The 16,688-nt window shown below is 40.0% G+C and overlaps 1 long non-coding RNA gene across 1 annotated transcript in view; it reads right to left on the bottom strand.

The window, feature by feature from the left end:
- The window catches only part of LOC116460427 (uncharacterized), a 107,194-nt gene that overhangs the window by 20,696 nt on the left and 69,810 nt on the right, over nucleotides 1–16,688 (bottom strand). The gene's annotated exons all lie outside the window — the stretch shown is intronic.

Below are 16,688 nucleotides of genomic sequence, written 5' to 3'. Positions count from 1 at the left end.
TTTTTTTTTTTTTTTTTTTTTTTTTTTTTTTTTTTTTTTTTTGAGACGAAGTCTCGCTCTGTGGCCCAGGCTGGAGTACAGTGGTGTGATCTCAGCTCACTGCAACCTCCTTCTCCCAGGTTCAAGCGATTCTCCTGTCTCAGACTCCTGAGTAGCTGGGACTACAGGTGCGCACCACCATGCCCAGTTAATTTTTATATTTTTAGTAGAGATAGGGTTTTGCCATGTTGGTCAGACTGGTCTTGAACCCCTGACCTCAAGTGATCTGCCCGCCTTGGCCTGCCAAAGTGCAGGGATTACAAGCATGAGACAACGTGCCTGGCCCATATTTGTTTCTTATCATTGATGTCATTTTGCAGATGAAGAAAATGGAACACAGCTAGTAAATGACAGTCACAATTTGTACCCAAGGATTCTGGATCTAGGTTCTGAGTTCTTAATCACAGAACAACCTTAACACACTGTCTTGACATAGGTCCATATACTCTAGGAAAAAGTTTTAAAACTTAGATGGTATGAGGAATCCTATATGGTTTATTCCCATTTGATTGCTAGAGCTTCTCAGAATACGTAAATGGCATCTAAAATTCAAAATACTATAGTCAGGGTGAGATAGTGACAAGAGACTGAACCAAGGAGAGACAACCTGGGTATTTCAGACAGAGGACCAAGCAATGCGCTATGTGTTCACGATGTATCTGAAACTCTCCTGTGCCTAAAAACTTAGGCTTTTGGGCTAGATGACCAGAAATGTGTTTATAATTCTATAAAAGAAGCACACACTGTGAAACCTTTGACCTCTTCCATCGCCAATCTGTTTCCTTCTTTCTGAGTAGTCATTCATTACTTATTCTTCTAGGCTTTAGTCAAAATCTCTCTCTTTTCTCTCTCTGCCAATTGGTCTCTTGTTTCACTTTACACTTTGTTAATGCAGGTCTATTCTGGACAATTTAGCATTTCTTAGGATAACAGACAATTCAATTTGTTCATTTGAACGCTTTTAGAAACAAAGCAAAGCATAAAGAAATAAAAATGCATAATGCTCAATATTCTCTAAGTATTATATATAATATCATGAGCTTGACTGGAAGCCCTTTCAGGAAAAGGAACAGGCTGGTGAGCCCGGAGCAAGTGGTAGGATGCTGGGTGCACTGTGGACAACATTGATGAGCAGTACATCTCCCTCCTTCAGGGATATCCCATGTTTGCTAACGCAGTGTGCTGCATACATTTACTTACACTTGCAAATAAGTAAACATGTTGAGATTCAATATGTGAACTTGAAACAAGGCCTGCAGTCACTATATTTTCTAGGTATTTCTGCCAAAGTAAACATTTTTCCTTGGATCTTGATTCTCTGATTCTCCAATCTTGTTTTCTTTGTATTTTGCTTTGATCCTGTCTTGTTTCTACTGTTCTTCTTGAACATTTAAAATGTGTGCCTTTCCCTGTATAAAGGGTAAAGAAACTCTAAGGTGTGCTTGGGTGTGGAAGCTGGCTTTGCAAATAAGAAAGCATCTTAAAGATCAGTACATGATGTTAGTATCCAAAATCAATGGCATTACAGCCTTTCTATCATCAGAGTGTGAGGAGGAATCAAACTTCCAACAAATTGCCATAGGGAATTTCTCTTAGCCAGTTTCTCTAGCCTTTGCTACACAATTCTTTTTTTTTTTTTTGCTTTGGAAATGTCCTTTAATATTTATTTTTTCTTTTTTTTAAATTTTACTTTAAGTTCTGGGATACATGTGCTGAACGTGCAAGTTTGTTACATAGGTATACATGTGCCATGGTGGTTTGCTGCACCTATCAACCTGTCATCTAGGGTTTTTTTGTTTTTTGTTTTGAGACAGAGTCTCACACTGTCACCCAGGCTGGAGTGCAGTGGTGCGGTCTCGGCTTACTACAACCTCTGCCTCCTAGGTTCAAGCGATTCTCTTGCCTCAGCCTCCTGAGTAGCTGGGATTACAGGCGCCCACCACCACGCCCGGTTAATTTTTTGTAATTTTAGTAGAGGTGGCGTTTCACTATATTGGCCAAGCTGGTCTCGAACGCCTGAACCCATGATCCACCCACCTCCCAAAGTGCTGGAATTACAGGCATGAGCCACCGCACCTGGCCTGTCATCTAGGTTTTAAGCCCTGCACGCATTAGATATTTGTTCTAATGCTCTCCCTCCCCTTTCCCCCCACTCCCCGACAGGCCCCAGTGTGTGATGTTCTCCTCCGTGTGCTACACGAATTATACCTATATTGTAACAGTAACAGCAGCAGCAGCAATAATCTATAATGATGATAATAATAACAACCACATAGCATTTACTCTAAGCCAGTACTCTTCTCAGCACTCTACTGGTATTAATCAGATGGTCTGCACAATAGCCGCATGAGATAGGTGCTATTGTTACCTACATTTTATAGATGACGTAAGAAACAGAGAGGTTAGTTCACTTACTCAAAGTCACACACTGGTAAGTGGTGGAGGCAGGATTTGAGCTCAGTGAAGCATGACTCCAGAACACCAACTCATAATCCCATTAATCTAAAATGCCTCATAAATATCTTAACAATGGCCTTAAGACACTCCAAGGTTCCAACTGTTTTCCCAGTCAAATCTGAATGAATTTCCGTAATTACACAAATGATATCACACATCCAGAAAAGTCCCTATCTCATAAAACTATATTCTTCTCTGCACAACCACCACAGAAATCCAGAACTAAAAGTCTAATTTAATAATTATACCCTGTAGGATTCTTACAAAAATCCAAAATAAAAAATAATTCAGAAACTATTCCTTTCAACTTTGTAAAATAAAAACTAAAAGCTAAGCTTTCCTGTACAAATTATGTCTTACTTTTTGTGTCAAAAGAATTTCAAGCTTACAGAAATGTTGTAGGAGCTGTTCAAATAACTCTCATCTATCCTTCACCAGGAGATCCCAATTCGAGTTAGGCCAACTTTGCCAGTAATGCTCTTTCTAGTCAAAGGATCCATTTCAGGATCACACTTTCTATTTAGCGGTCACCGCTCTTCTGTCTCTTTTGATCTGGAATAGTATCCTTGACCTTCACAACCTTTATATTATGGAAGAAAGCAGGTAAATTATTTTGTAAAATGCCCCTGAACTGGGATTAGAGATATTTTCTCATGAAAAGATCTGAAGATTGTTTTGTTTGGAAGAGATGCTGTGTTCTTCTCATTGCATCCCATCAAGTGACATAGAACATTGTGGGTCCCATCACTGCTGATGAGAACTTTGATCACTTGAGTAAGGTTGTGTCTTCCAAGTTTCTCCAGTAAAGCTCCTGTGTTTCCCCTTAAAATGCATAAGGATTTGTGGACAGATACTTTATGGTTATATAAAGATTCTGATCCTCATCCAACTTGTATTCACTATTGTTAGCATCCGTTGATGTTTCTTACCTGGATTAATTATTACTATGATGACTGCCAAATGGTAATCTCTCCAATTCCAGAATTCCTTCTGTATATCAGACAGTGTTCTATTTTAAGAAAGAACTTTCTCTTCTCCCCACATTTTTATGCATTTATTTATTTATGCAAGTGTGGATTCATGTATTTCTTGTTTAGTGGGATATAATCTGTAACTATCAGTCATTTTGGTGCTCAAATTGTTCCAGCTTTCACATGGGTTTAGTGAGAATCCCTTGAAGCTGACTGCTGTGTCCTTGTGGCGTCTCCCATTATTCTTTCAGAGTTTCCATATCTTCTGTGACAAGACATTCAGGGCTCATCGTGTACCTTTTCTTTCCCAGCTCTAGAACTAGACATTTTTTTCAAAGACCCCTAGTTGCTTTAAGCAAAAACTGGAATTTAGAAACTATAATCTCGGTAGCAGACGTGCTCATATTTACTGGACTGCACTGCATCCTGGCCCTTTCAGTGATCAGAGTTAGGAACCGGGTGTGTGTGGGGTGTGTGTGTGTGTGCTGGGGGCGGGGGGGGGGGGTATGTGCATTTATTCATAGACATGCATACACTTTAACATTTATATTATTTCTACACTGAAATTTCTATATCTATAAAATTTCTACATATCAAAATCCACACATTCACAATGAAACCTTAAATTCCTATTCACAATACAGGGTTCACTCTGGCTCTCCTCTTTTTTGTATCTGTAACTATTCTCCAACAGTAAGAAGTCTGGCTCCCATTACCTTCAATATATTTACTTACTTGCCCTGATGGGTCTCCTTGCTAAGACCTGCCTAATGGCTTGACAAACGGAAGGAAGAAAGGAAGAAGGAAGGAAGGAGGGCTGGCAATGCCAACTTTTTAAGAATTGGTAATCTGTGTATGATCAAAATATAATCAGGCTAAATTATCAACACAGCAGCTCACTCTCTGGCCATAGCAGATACCAGAGTTTAAAGTAGTCTTCCAATGGCTTGTCATCTTTCAATGTGTATAGGACATATAACTGTTCACATCTTTACTACAAAAATTTTTTGATGTATGTATTATTGGGTAATAAAAGCTTTAAGAACCACGTGTGGCTTTTTCAAAACAGATCAAAGACATTCTAGTGTATTCTTACTGGACACCTGTCCCCATTATAGTGAAGATGTGGAAAGTGGGTCCCAGAAAGGTCATAGGTCTTGCTCAAGGTCCCGGAATTAATCAGTAGCAAAGCACAATCTAACCCTGGAGTTTCTGACTTTCCAGCTCATTATGCAATGTTACCTTTGAAAATGTTTTCCAAAAGTAAAACATAATTTTTTTTCCAGACAGGGTCTCACTCTATTACCCAGGCTAGAATGCAGTGGTGCAATCATAGCTCACTGCAGCTTGGAACTGCTGGGATCAAACAGTCCTCCCTCCTCAGCCTCCCAAGTAGCTGGGACCACAGGCACACGCCACCATGCCCAGCTAATTTAAAAAAAAAAAAAAATTTTTTTTTTTTTGGAGAGATACGGGTCTCACTATGTTGCCGACACTGGTCTCAAACTCCTGGCCTCAGACAATCTTCCCACCTCAGCCTCCCAAAGTGCTGGGATAACAAACATGAGCCACCGTGCCTGGTCATAACATATCATTTTTAAATATGGCCACTGAGAAGTATGTAATGTCACAAGCACCCATGAGAAAAATGTCTAAGGATGAATGTAGCAAGCTTACTTCAAATCACTAGAAGAAACAATATCTTCCATGAGAACATTAAGAAAAACACTCAAATGCTTAACTATAAAAATAGTTCACATAACCAGAACTGTTCCTTACTTTAGTATTCTGTAATTTCTCCAAGTCATCATAATTAGCATCCATCAAGTGAGTACTATAGATATGAAGAAACACAAAATGGACACAAGACCTACCTACGTCATAAGCATACTGGGAAGATCAAGACAGTACTTGTGAAAATACTGTCCCTGAGGTGTGCTATACAATTACAAGCGGCTCCTTTCTCCTTGACGTAAATAGAGAGCCTCTGTTCAGAAGCTGGTTGAACCAACACGGTAAGATGGTTTCCCCTCTGGCTCCAAGTTCATTCACATTAAGCATATCACTGAGCATCACTCAACCTTTTGGTGTCTTAGTTTTCCCTGAAAGAGGAATTAAATCCCTACGCTGCCTATCGCTGAGAAAGACAAGCACCTCTGGAGTGGGGGTTATGAGGCTGGGCTTTGTCATCAGTATAAATTCTAATCCTGCTCCACCGTTACTGAGCTGGATGGCTTTGGGTAGGAGGTCACTGAACTTCTCTAAGCCTCTATCTCTCATCTGTAAAATGGAGACAATGACACCTAAGTTCTCAGAGCTGGTGTGCAAATTAAATGAGAAAAAAGTATGTGAGGTGATTCACACAAAATCCAGTGCTGCATTTGATAAAGGAAGACTCCCCTATTACCACCGCCTTCATCATGCTACCACCATCAGTACCTCCATTACCGGAGCCATCCCTATCACCTTCAGTCCTTTGAGTCGTTCGTAATGCACAATACCGGTGGAAAGTGAGAGCTATTTCAAATGTGCTATGATCATTAGTATGGACGGAATGCTCTGGCCCCCAAAATTCATATGTTGAAATCCTATCCCCGGGTGTGATGGTATTAGGAGGTGGGGCCTTTGGGAAGTGATCAGGGCAGGAGGGTGAAGTCCTCATGAATGGAATTAGTGTCCTTATAAAAGAGACCCAGAAAGCTCTCTCTCACTTTCTGCCATGTGAGGATACAGGAAGTTGACAATCTGCAGCCACGAAGAGGGCACTCATCAGAACCCAACCATGCTGGCACCCTAATCTCAGACTTTCAGCTTCCAAAACAATCAGAAATAAATTTCTCTTGTTTATAAGCAACACACCCTAGGATACTTTGTTATAGCTGTCCGAACTCACTCAGGCAGTCATAAATAAAATAAAGCTCATTTTATATTTGCAAGAGAACATTTAGGCAACTCCTAAAGTACTTCCTTGTCTTTCTGTATTGGGCCTCACACAATGCTTAAGGATGGTCCCAGTTTCTAGCTATTCTCCCCCAGGATATTGGATATAGTCGGTTGCCCAAACATCTTGGGTATAAGAGATGAAATCCATCATATGAAATGTGATAGTTTGATACTTTATCACACAGGAGATAATTAAAGATGCAATTTCAGACGAATAAAAAAATAAAGCAATGAGTTACTTTTATGAGAAGTGGGAAAGTGATAAAACTCTTAAAAGATTTAAAACAGATTTAAGGGCATAAACAGTCTTCAGGCAGGCCAAAAACGGTGGATATCTTTTCTTAAAGCATAACCCCTGGCAAACTGAAACATTTTATTATTTAGGTTTTTAAACTGTTTTTTTTCCTTCCCAGAAATATTATACACACACACACACACACACACACACACACACACACACACCCCTGATGTTCAATGAAATACCAGGTGCACTGTGGCTTTCACTCCGTTTTAAAAGAAAAAAAAATCTATTGTCACTCATGGGCTTCAGCCTAGCCTGTCAAGCAGGAATTAAAATCTCTTTAAAAAGAAGCTTTGCATGGTTCATGTGTCATGCTGACATGAGCTGGATCAGCTTACAGAAGGGGCCAGAGATAAGGCATCCAAAGGAGGTTAGAAGTAAGCAGCCCCTAGAAAAATTTCTGATTTCTTTACTCATCTATCCTCCTCACCCCTCCCTCTCCCCCCTTTATAAAAACTGGTTCAACGTGCAATACAAAAGAAAGAGCTATTTCTTTCCCTTTATTAACAACAGCACTAGATTCTGAAATTAACAAATATCTACCTCCTTCCAATTTCTAAGGATCTCTTAATTTTTCTTCGAAAATCATAAAACAAAAAACATATCAGTTTACTCCACTATCAGGCCTTTGATTTTATTAAGTCCAAAGCTGCAAGGCCTGTAGAGCGGAGGACTGTTTGGCTTATTTTAAAAGAATGCATCAAATATTAGCTGTAAATTGATCATAAATGGGGCCACTTAAGCCTCTACAGAAAGGAATTGCAAGGACTTGGGATTAAAATTGCAGGAAGCCAAAAAGAAAATTGAGGACAAGGAAATGACTGATGGGTTTGGTGCTATTATCTCTGAGAATACTAAGGACACTGAGGCTTTAAAAAAAAAAATTACATGGGTGACCTTGAGAACAAGTCCAGACTGAGAAGTCAGCTTGGTGTAGCTTCTTCCTGCAGGGGTGGAAGCAGAGCAGGCTGAATTCTTCACTTCCAAATGGATGATGAAGATGTTTCAGATAAGCAGTTTTGATTTCCTTTTAGCATGCGGAGCTGCAAGCTGCACTTCCAAGAAGAATAAATGTCATGCAGCCCTTGTAAAATGCTCCATCTTCAGTAGCTGTGGTTTGAAACTCAGAAATTATCCTAGAGGATTTCATGACTTTGGGGCATATAAGATTGGAAATTAAAAATGGACTCTATGGACTACAGCCTTTTTGTCTTTATCCTCTGTCACTGCACACAGAACAGGAAGCCCTGAGCCATTAAGGAGACCCGACTTATACTTCCCGAAACTCTGCTTCAAAATGAGAACTGGGAGCAGATCCTAGACCCCAGGGAATGTAACTAGTGCAAATTTCTCTACGCTTCAACTTCCTGGAAGATGGATTTACTAACACATTGCTTTAGACCGGTGGTTCTTAAATTGGTTAATCTCAGGATACCTTTATGAATCTTAAAAAATTCTGAGGCAGGGCACAGTGGCGCATGCCCGTAGTCCCAGCTACAGGAGGCTGAAATGAGAGGATCGCTTGAGCCTAGTAGTCTGAGATCAGCCAGGGCAACATAGCAAGACCCCATCTCAAAAAAAAAAGGAAGTTATTGAGGACTTCAAAGTGCTTTAGTTCATGTAGATTATATCTCATGATATAATTTATAACATTTATCATGATACAAATTAAAACTGAGAAATGTTTAATATTCATTACTCCTTAAAAAAGAATGTATGGGCCAGGCACAGTGGCTCATGCCTGTAATCCCAGCACTTTGGGAGGCTGAAGCGGGTGGATCACTTGAGGTCAGCAGGTCAAGACCAGCCTGGCCAACACAGAGAAACCCCTTCTCTACTAAAAATACAAAAATTAGCCAGGAGTAGTGGTGCATGCCTGTAATCCCAGCTACTCAGGAGGCTGAGGTGGGAGAATTGCTTGAACCTGGAAGGCAGAGGTTGCAGTGAGCCAAGATTGCACCACTGTACTCCAGCCTGGGAGTCAGAGACAGACTCCGTCTCCAAAAAAAAAAAAAAAGAATTTATAACCCATTACTGTTAATATAAATAATATACTTTTATAAGGGATAATTAGATTTTCCTAAAACATTTAGTGAGAAGAGTGGTATTGTTTTACTTTGCAATTTTTTTAATGCCTAGCATAACTGAAGATAGGTGCATCCAATCTGTTGTGGCATCATGTTTGGTTGATGTGTGTAGAAAACCCATTCCCACACAAATGCCTAGTTGGAAAATGCAGGATTAATGAAATAGCCTTTCAGATAACTGTGGATATTCTTTCTTTGATACTACACCCAAACTCAACAACTGGAAGTTTGTATAGGAATCTGAACACCTATCAGTGAACTTTTCATACTCTGATATATTAAAACCCATTAATTTATCTAGCATTTTGAATGGATCTTTTACCAACATATCATTTTATAACATCGATCATCGGTTGTTTAGAAAATAGCGACTTGCTGAGTTATACAGGGGTTCTGAATATACAGTGGAAAACTTCACTGTATACTTGTGAAAGAAAAAGAATGGAAAAGACAAATAACATCTGCAGATCCACTGAAAAGGGACCCCAGGGGTTTATGAACCAAACTTTGAGAACTGCTATTTAGGCCATCATGGTATCAGAAAACAGTGACTCAAACTGAGAAGGGGGTAGTGGTTGGCCCAGTCATTGGGCCAACCTTTAGGGGTCCTTTTAGGGGACAGATGACATGAAAATAAAACACCCCCAAATTGAATTTACTCTAAAACACGTGAGCTCTATATGGCTTCCAAGCTTTCTTTCAGACACCAGAAAGGTTATGACTCATGGATTTGACACTGATCTCTAGTGCAAAAGTGTCCAAGTTTAAGCAAGATTTAGGCCAAAATCTAGATCTGAAAATAATATTTTATAACTAACAAGCCAGAATCATTTACTACCAATGTTTTTGTCTTTACTGAATTCTGAGGTTTAGTGGTTCCTCCATAATCATTATTTGTTAGAGACCCAGCTACTACTAACATAATTTTATATCTTTAATCATTAGACCCTAACTGTTAACCTACATCTTCAAATGTCAGCTCCTAAAGTAGGGACTTAATTATCTGGCTTAATACTGTAGCCCCAGTTCCAGTACCTAAAAATCAGTGCCTGTTACCTGTTCAAAGCTCAAACTATATTTGTAAAATGAATGAATGACCTAGCTTGCATATAAATACCATTGAATAATCTAATGGCAAATATGGTGATACTGTGTTCACCCTATTGAAAAAATGAATATAAAATCCAGCACCAGACTGTACAGTATAATGGTATTTTAATGGATGAGGAAAAATAGATGAAGTGTTTATCTGTAAGTCTACTTTAATCAAAAGCCTTTAATTCACAATCATATTTTCAGTTAAGACCTCACACCCTTTACGAATTCAGATTTCAAAATCACATCCTCACTCTTTAATTCAATGAGATGCAGGAAGAAGCTGAAGAAGAATGAATTCCTGCTGTGGTTAGGCTGCTGCTGCAATGCCATTTGATACTTTATGTAAGGAAAACAAATAAATAAGTATTCTCCTAATCCTCTAAAGATCAAAATTCTGACAACAGCTGGGCAAGAAATGATACTTGGACTAAAATATGCTCTTCTAAAAGGGTGTGTGTGTGTGTAGTTGCATGTGTGCATGGGTACATGGCAGTACAGGTCTCTCTGATCTTTGTTACAGCTGCATAAGTAAGTCCACTGTTCTTTCACTAGAAAAGAAAGAGAGGGGCAAGGTATGGAGAGGTGGAAGAGAAGGCTAGCTTTACAAGTGCCCCAGTATTTCACAAGTTTTGATCATTTGGATTATATAGGGTTTTTTTTTTTATAGCCCTGCTTGAAGAGAGAAAAAGTGGGCCTCCTTGGTGAACAGAAGTGACTGTTTGTGCAATAGAATTGATTATCTGTTCAAGATGGCTTATGCTGCAGGACTATAAAAAATTGCAGGTGGCTTTGGTTACAAGGGAGCTATCAGTCATCCTCAACTATTGACACATTTTTATGTACTCTAGTCTCAAATCACTCACTAAGGTTACTTATTCATCCATGAAATCTAAAATTCGGAGTCCTACTAAAGGGAAAAGGAGAGATTTAAACTGAAAAGTCTACCCTCCCTAGTCCCCTAACGACATCACATTTTAAAGCTTGCAGGAAGGGAAAAGCTAAACTCCCTTAAGCTCACCATCCCAGGGTATCACTGGTGTCCAGCTATCACCTTTGTTCAAATGATAACTGAGAGAGCTATGAATCCCAGGGATTGGGAAAAGCTACTTAAACTCTTTTCACAGCTTTGATTTATGATGGGTCATGAACTAATAAAAATTATAGTGAATATTTATTTTTTCTTCAGCATTGTGCTTGTCACTAGACAAACTGCAGATGAAATCAATTCCAGTCTGGTCCCAGGAGCTTAAAAATTACTAAGCACATGCTAACACTCCAGCATTAGAAGAGACAGTCACATAACTACACACAAAGCCGAGAGTGCGAATCTCCTTCCAGAAAAGGATAAAACTGCTGCCAGCATGGCTGTGTGATTTCCCTACCACAAGACAGACCTCCGGGGAAGGCCCACCTGCCGGCTAATGATCAGAGGCAGTAATTCCTAAGCACATAATGCTGGATTTGAGATGAGACGGCAAATTGTTTTTATTGGCATTTTTTTCCTAATATAAAAATTCGCCATCTAGATCTAAATGAATGAATGTCGTTACACCTTCATTCTACAGTTTCTCTCTTAAATTCCAAGCTCTATGCAATCCCACTTTTTGTCCACTTTCCAAAAACAGCAGGCTTTCCCTAGGACTCTATGATATTCAATTCCATGAAGCAAATGATCCATTCTGCAAAGTGTTTACCCTCTTCCCCTCCCTTCTACTGTCCAATAGTTGGGCATTTTGTAGCTTATCAAAATCTTTATGCAGCAGAACCTTTATCAAGCAAAAATTTGGACAAGAAGGGGTAAAATCAGCTGTAAGAAGAACCCATCAAAAATATTATGGTATAGCATGTTCTGTTGATTTTGTTCTTCTTGGTTATTATTGTCTCAAAATATATTATTTGTGGAGTTAACTGTTATTTTATGGAGTAGTCAGAGATGAAATATACTGAAATCCATGTGGATTTTTGTAAGAGAAAAAGGAAGAACACCTCTTGACAATAAAATCAATGACAGTCAGTTTCTACTTCTACATTGCTATGAACTTTATGTCTTTATACCTATTTCTGGCACACTCCCCAGGATTTCCCATTTATTTATTCATATATTCAGCATGTAATACATGTTAGACATGGTACTGGATCACAGAAATGGAAGTCTACAGAAACCATGGTCCCTGCACCCAAAAAGCTCAATGTAGTACTGAGTTTATATGTTCAAAACATTTGAAATTTAAAAAATATTAATGAAAAAGAGGAAGGTTGGGAGTGGAAGAAAGAAAAAGGAAAAAGGAGGAAATCACAATACTAAATTGGAAATACACACTTAACAGAAAGTAAAAACAGGAGGGAATCGCTGAGAACATCCTAGGGCAGGAGGATGTTTGAGGGGAGCTGCAGGCCAGACTGGGCTGAGAGTCACAACTGAAAGGAGTGGTGGACAGAGACGCTCACCTACTCACCTGTTGAGTTAGGAGGGTAGGAATGCAAGAAGGACAGAGGCAGGAAACAACAGTTTGGAGAACTTTTGTCCCAGGCTTGAAACCCTCTTTATGACATTCCTCTCCGTCACCATTCACATCTTCACAGTCACCAAGTCCTGACTTTTCTGGCTTTGAAATCTCACATCGGCCCCATCTTTTCTCTTCCTGCTGGTTCCGCTCCAGCAGCGGACTTCCTTATGTACTGTGTACTGCTGAGGTGGCCCCCAACCGTGCCCCGTGCGCTACATTCTCCACCTCCCAACCAGTATCCCACCTATCGGGCACTCTACTGTCTACACCATCTTCTGAAAATTGCACTTTGCATGGCCAGTTGTCTTCAGGTGAAAATCCCAATGCACTCACTCGGACTCAGTTCAGGGACCCTTATAATTGACAACGATCTCATTATCAAAGTTATGCTTCAGCACTTGGCTCCATTTTAAGGCAGTGGTTTCATTGCCTGACAAATGGACAAGGCTATAAAATAGGGACCACTGGCTGGGCGTGGTGGCTCACACCTGTAATCCCAGCACTCTGGGAGGCTAAGGCGGGTGGATCACCTGAGGTCAGGAATTCAAGACCAGCCTGGCCAACACTGTGAAACCCCATCGCTACTAAAAATACAAAAATTAGCCGGGCGTGATGGCGCAAGTCCGAAATCCCAGATACTCGAGAGGCTGAGGGAGGAAAGACACTTGAGCCTGGGCGGTGGAGGCTGCAGTGAGCTGAGATCGTGCTCGGCAGTTGCCACTGCACTCTAGCATGGGCAACAGAGTGAGACTCTGTCTCACAAAAATAAATAAATAATAAATAAAATAGGGACCATTAGATTAACTATCTTATAGGGTTGAAAATTAAATAAGGATGTATGCACAAACATAGCACAGTACCTGGCACTTTGTAAGCCCTTAATGAAAGGGGTGGTGGGGGGAGAGGAGGAGAGGAAGGAGGAGGAGAAGGAGGAGGAGAGGAAGGAGGAGGGAGGAAGGAGGAGGGGAGGAAGGAGGAGGGGAGGAAGGAGGAGGGAGAGTGGTTTCTAATTTTAGATTCTCCCCTAAGATTGCCCTGCCTCCGTCTCATTTCCTCTCCTCCTCAAAACGTCCAATAATAATCTCAACTCCACCACAAAGCTCTTTTTAGCCCATAGTAATTCTCCCTTCTGGGAGCACAATTCAGTACTAATTTTATCCATTCATTATTAACCCTGCCAAAATTTAATTCTCCTCTTAATAGAATTTCCTTTTACTTAAAGGAAGAATAACCATCCTCTCCGTTTACCCAAGCAAAATGATCACCACTCTGCATTCCACAAACGGGTTAATCTCAATACTAACCTGTTAAATTGCTCTCAAATACCCGCTTCTTTTCATTCCCATTTTCCAGAATATTCACTTAACTAGAGGTAAATTAATACAGATTTACTTTATTCATTAAAATTACAGATAAGTCTCCATGGAGAACTTAATCATGATACTTGACATCACATGACTGTTGTAAAGATTAAATGCAATAATATGAGTAAAATTTGTAAACTATCTTTAAATGCAAACATATAACATAACATTGAGGTGTTTTCATTATGGCTATAAAAAATTTTCAGTAGCTTGATCAAAAACTTCTGACAAACAAGAGTTCAAGATGGCACAGGTTAACAGCAAGTTGGCATTTGAAATTACTGAACATAGTATCAAGGTATCAAAACATGCAGGATTAGAGTGCCTTAAAGAAGTACTTCAACATCTACTTCAATATAATGGACTAGATTAGATCAGACCAACCTTCCCAACAGAGAACTAAAATAACCAGGAAAAAAATCGTTAAAATAGCCTCTGCTTGAAGGCATTAGAGGACTATCAAGGCACAATGATTTGAAAGGTCATGACTGTGGAGAGAAGGGAGCCTGACATTTGACTTCTCTTTAACCCATTTGCTGACTCTCTTGCAGACAGTGGAAAACTAAGTTGAACAGGTTTATTTCAGCTTCTGAGAGCAGGACAGGCAAAAATTAAAGAGTTCATAGCCTGCTAAGGGAAAAAGGCCCTACAACCCCCACTTTCAGCTGTGATTCCAAAGTGCTAACCCAAAGGAGTAAGCGTAAACTAGAAGCAGCCCTCACAAAGACTAAAGCCCACCTTCAGAACAGTTTAATCCCTGCACAGAGCAACCTGATCCGTCCTTACCCTGAACGCCCCCCAGAAGAAAAGGAAATCCACATCACACACAGGTAAAATCGTCTCTATACTTTTAATACACAATGCCCAGGGTTCATGCTTATAAAAATAAGATGCTTATTTTACAAAATAAGAATTTTGCTTACAAAAATAAGAATTAACCAAAAAGCAAGAGAAAAGTAAGAAACAACAGAAACAGACCCATAGGGAAGTAAGATATTGTAGTTAACAGAAGGACATTTAAGTATAAACTGTGATTTATATGTTTAATAAATCAGACAGCAAAACTAAAGGATTCCACGTAAAATGAATCAAAAGGGGCACTCTATAATTTGAAATATAACCACTGGTAGGAAAATATTCAAAAGACGGGTGCAGCAGCATATCGTATACAGCTAAAGAGATAAAAGAAAGATGGATAATATGTAAGAAAATATCCAGATTAAAGCATGGAGAGAAAAACAGAAAGTAATGTGAAACATAGTTTCATACACATTTAATTAGAATCCCAGAAAAGAGAAGAGAATTAGGTAAAAGCAATACTAAAGGGATAATAGCAGAGACTTTTCCAAAACAAATTTCTCCAAGCCACAAGTAAAAGAAGTGCTACAAATACTGAGTAAGGTAAATAGAAGGAAATCTATACCTAGAACATTATAGTTCAAAGATAAATGAAATTTCAAAACTGCTGGAAAAGAGAACATTTTTTAAAGCTGTCAGGGATGGCAGTGCTTATGGGAAGAGAGTTTTCAAATGGCAAATATGAGACTCTCGATGGAAACATGGTAGCCAGAAGGTTTGATATCAGAAATGATATCTTTAATGCACTGAAAGAAAATAATTTCCAAGAATACTATGCCCAGTGAAAATATTTCTTAAAAATAAAGGCAAGTGGCCAGGTGCGGTGGCTCACGCCTGTAATCCCAGCACTTTGGGAGGCCGAGGCGGGTGGATCACCTGAGGTCAGGAGTTCAAGACCAGCCTGGCCAACATGGTGAAACCCCGTCTCTACTAAAAATACAAAAAAATTAGCCGGGCATGGTGGCGGGCGCCTGTAATCCCAGCTACTTGGGAGGCTGAGGCAGGAGAATCGCTTGAACCTGGGAGGCAGAGGTTGCAGTGAGCCGAGATTGCGCCATTGCACTCCAGCCTGGGCGACAGAGCAAGACTCTGTCTCAAAAATAAATAAATAAATGAATAAATAAAATAAAGGCAAGATAGAGTCCTTTAAATAAAGTCAGAGGGATTGTATCACCAGAATACCTGAACTGAAGAAATTCAAAAAGGAGCTTTTAGGCAGAAGAAAAATAATCCCAGATGAAAGCTTGCTGTACCATTCTTCCCGCAATGAGTGTTTTTAAGTAGATGTGAAAAAGTCAAATTATAGATCTGAAGACTAAAGAATCCCTTTAAGATTCTACTTACTCTGTCCTATTCAATATTTGCTTAAATAACTTGAATGGGCTGGGCGCAGTGGCTCACGCCTGTAATCCCAGCACTTTGGGAGGCTGAGGCGGGTGGATCACAAGGTCAGGAGATCAAGACCATCCTGGCTAACATGGTGAAACCTCGTCTCTACTAAAAATACAAAATGCTATCTTTAATGCACTGTACAAAATAAGTGAAAAATAGCCGGGCATGGTGGCTCACGCCTGTAATCCCAGCACTTTGGGAGACTGAGGTGGGCAGATCACGAGGTCAAGAGATCGAGACCATCCTGGCCAACATGTTGAAACCCCGTCTCTACTAAAAATACAAAAATTAGGTGGGCGTGGTGGCATGTGCCTGTAGTCCCAGCTACTCGGAAGGCTGAAGCAGGAGACTCACTTGAACCCCAGAGGTGGAGGTTGCAGTGAGCTGAGATCATGCCACTGCATTCCAGCCTGGTGACAGAGTGAGACTCCATCACAAAAAAAAAAAATGTGAAAAATAAATGTTAAGGGAACTTGAAATGGGTCCTTTTATTTTTTATTTTCTTTTTATTCTTCTTAAGACGGCTAATTTGCTGGGCATGGTGGCGGGTGCCTGTAGTCCCAGCTACTCGGGAGGCTGAGGCAGGAGAATGGCGTGAAGCCAGGAGGCGGAGCTTGCAGTGAGCTGAGATCAGGCCACTGCACTCCAGTCTGGGTGACAGAGCGAGACTC

Source organism: Hylobates moloch, unplaced genomic scaffold (genome assembly GCF_009828535.3).
Source record: "Hylobates moloch isolate HMO894 unplaced genomic scaffold, HMol_V3 SCAFFOLD_20, whole genome shotgun sequence".
In the NCBI taxonomy this organism is placed as follows: Eukaryota; Metazoa; Chordata; class Mammalia; order Primates; family Hylobatidae; genus Hylobates; species Hylobates moloch.
Note: the sequence above shows the minus strand (reverse complement) of the source record. Positions and strands in the feature narration are given on the sequence as shown.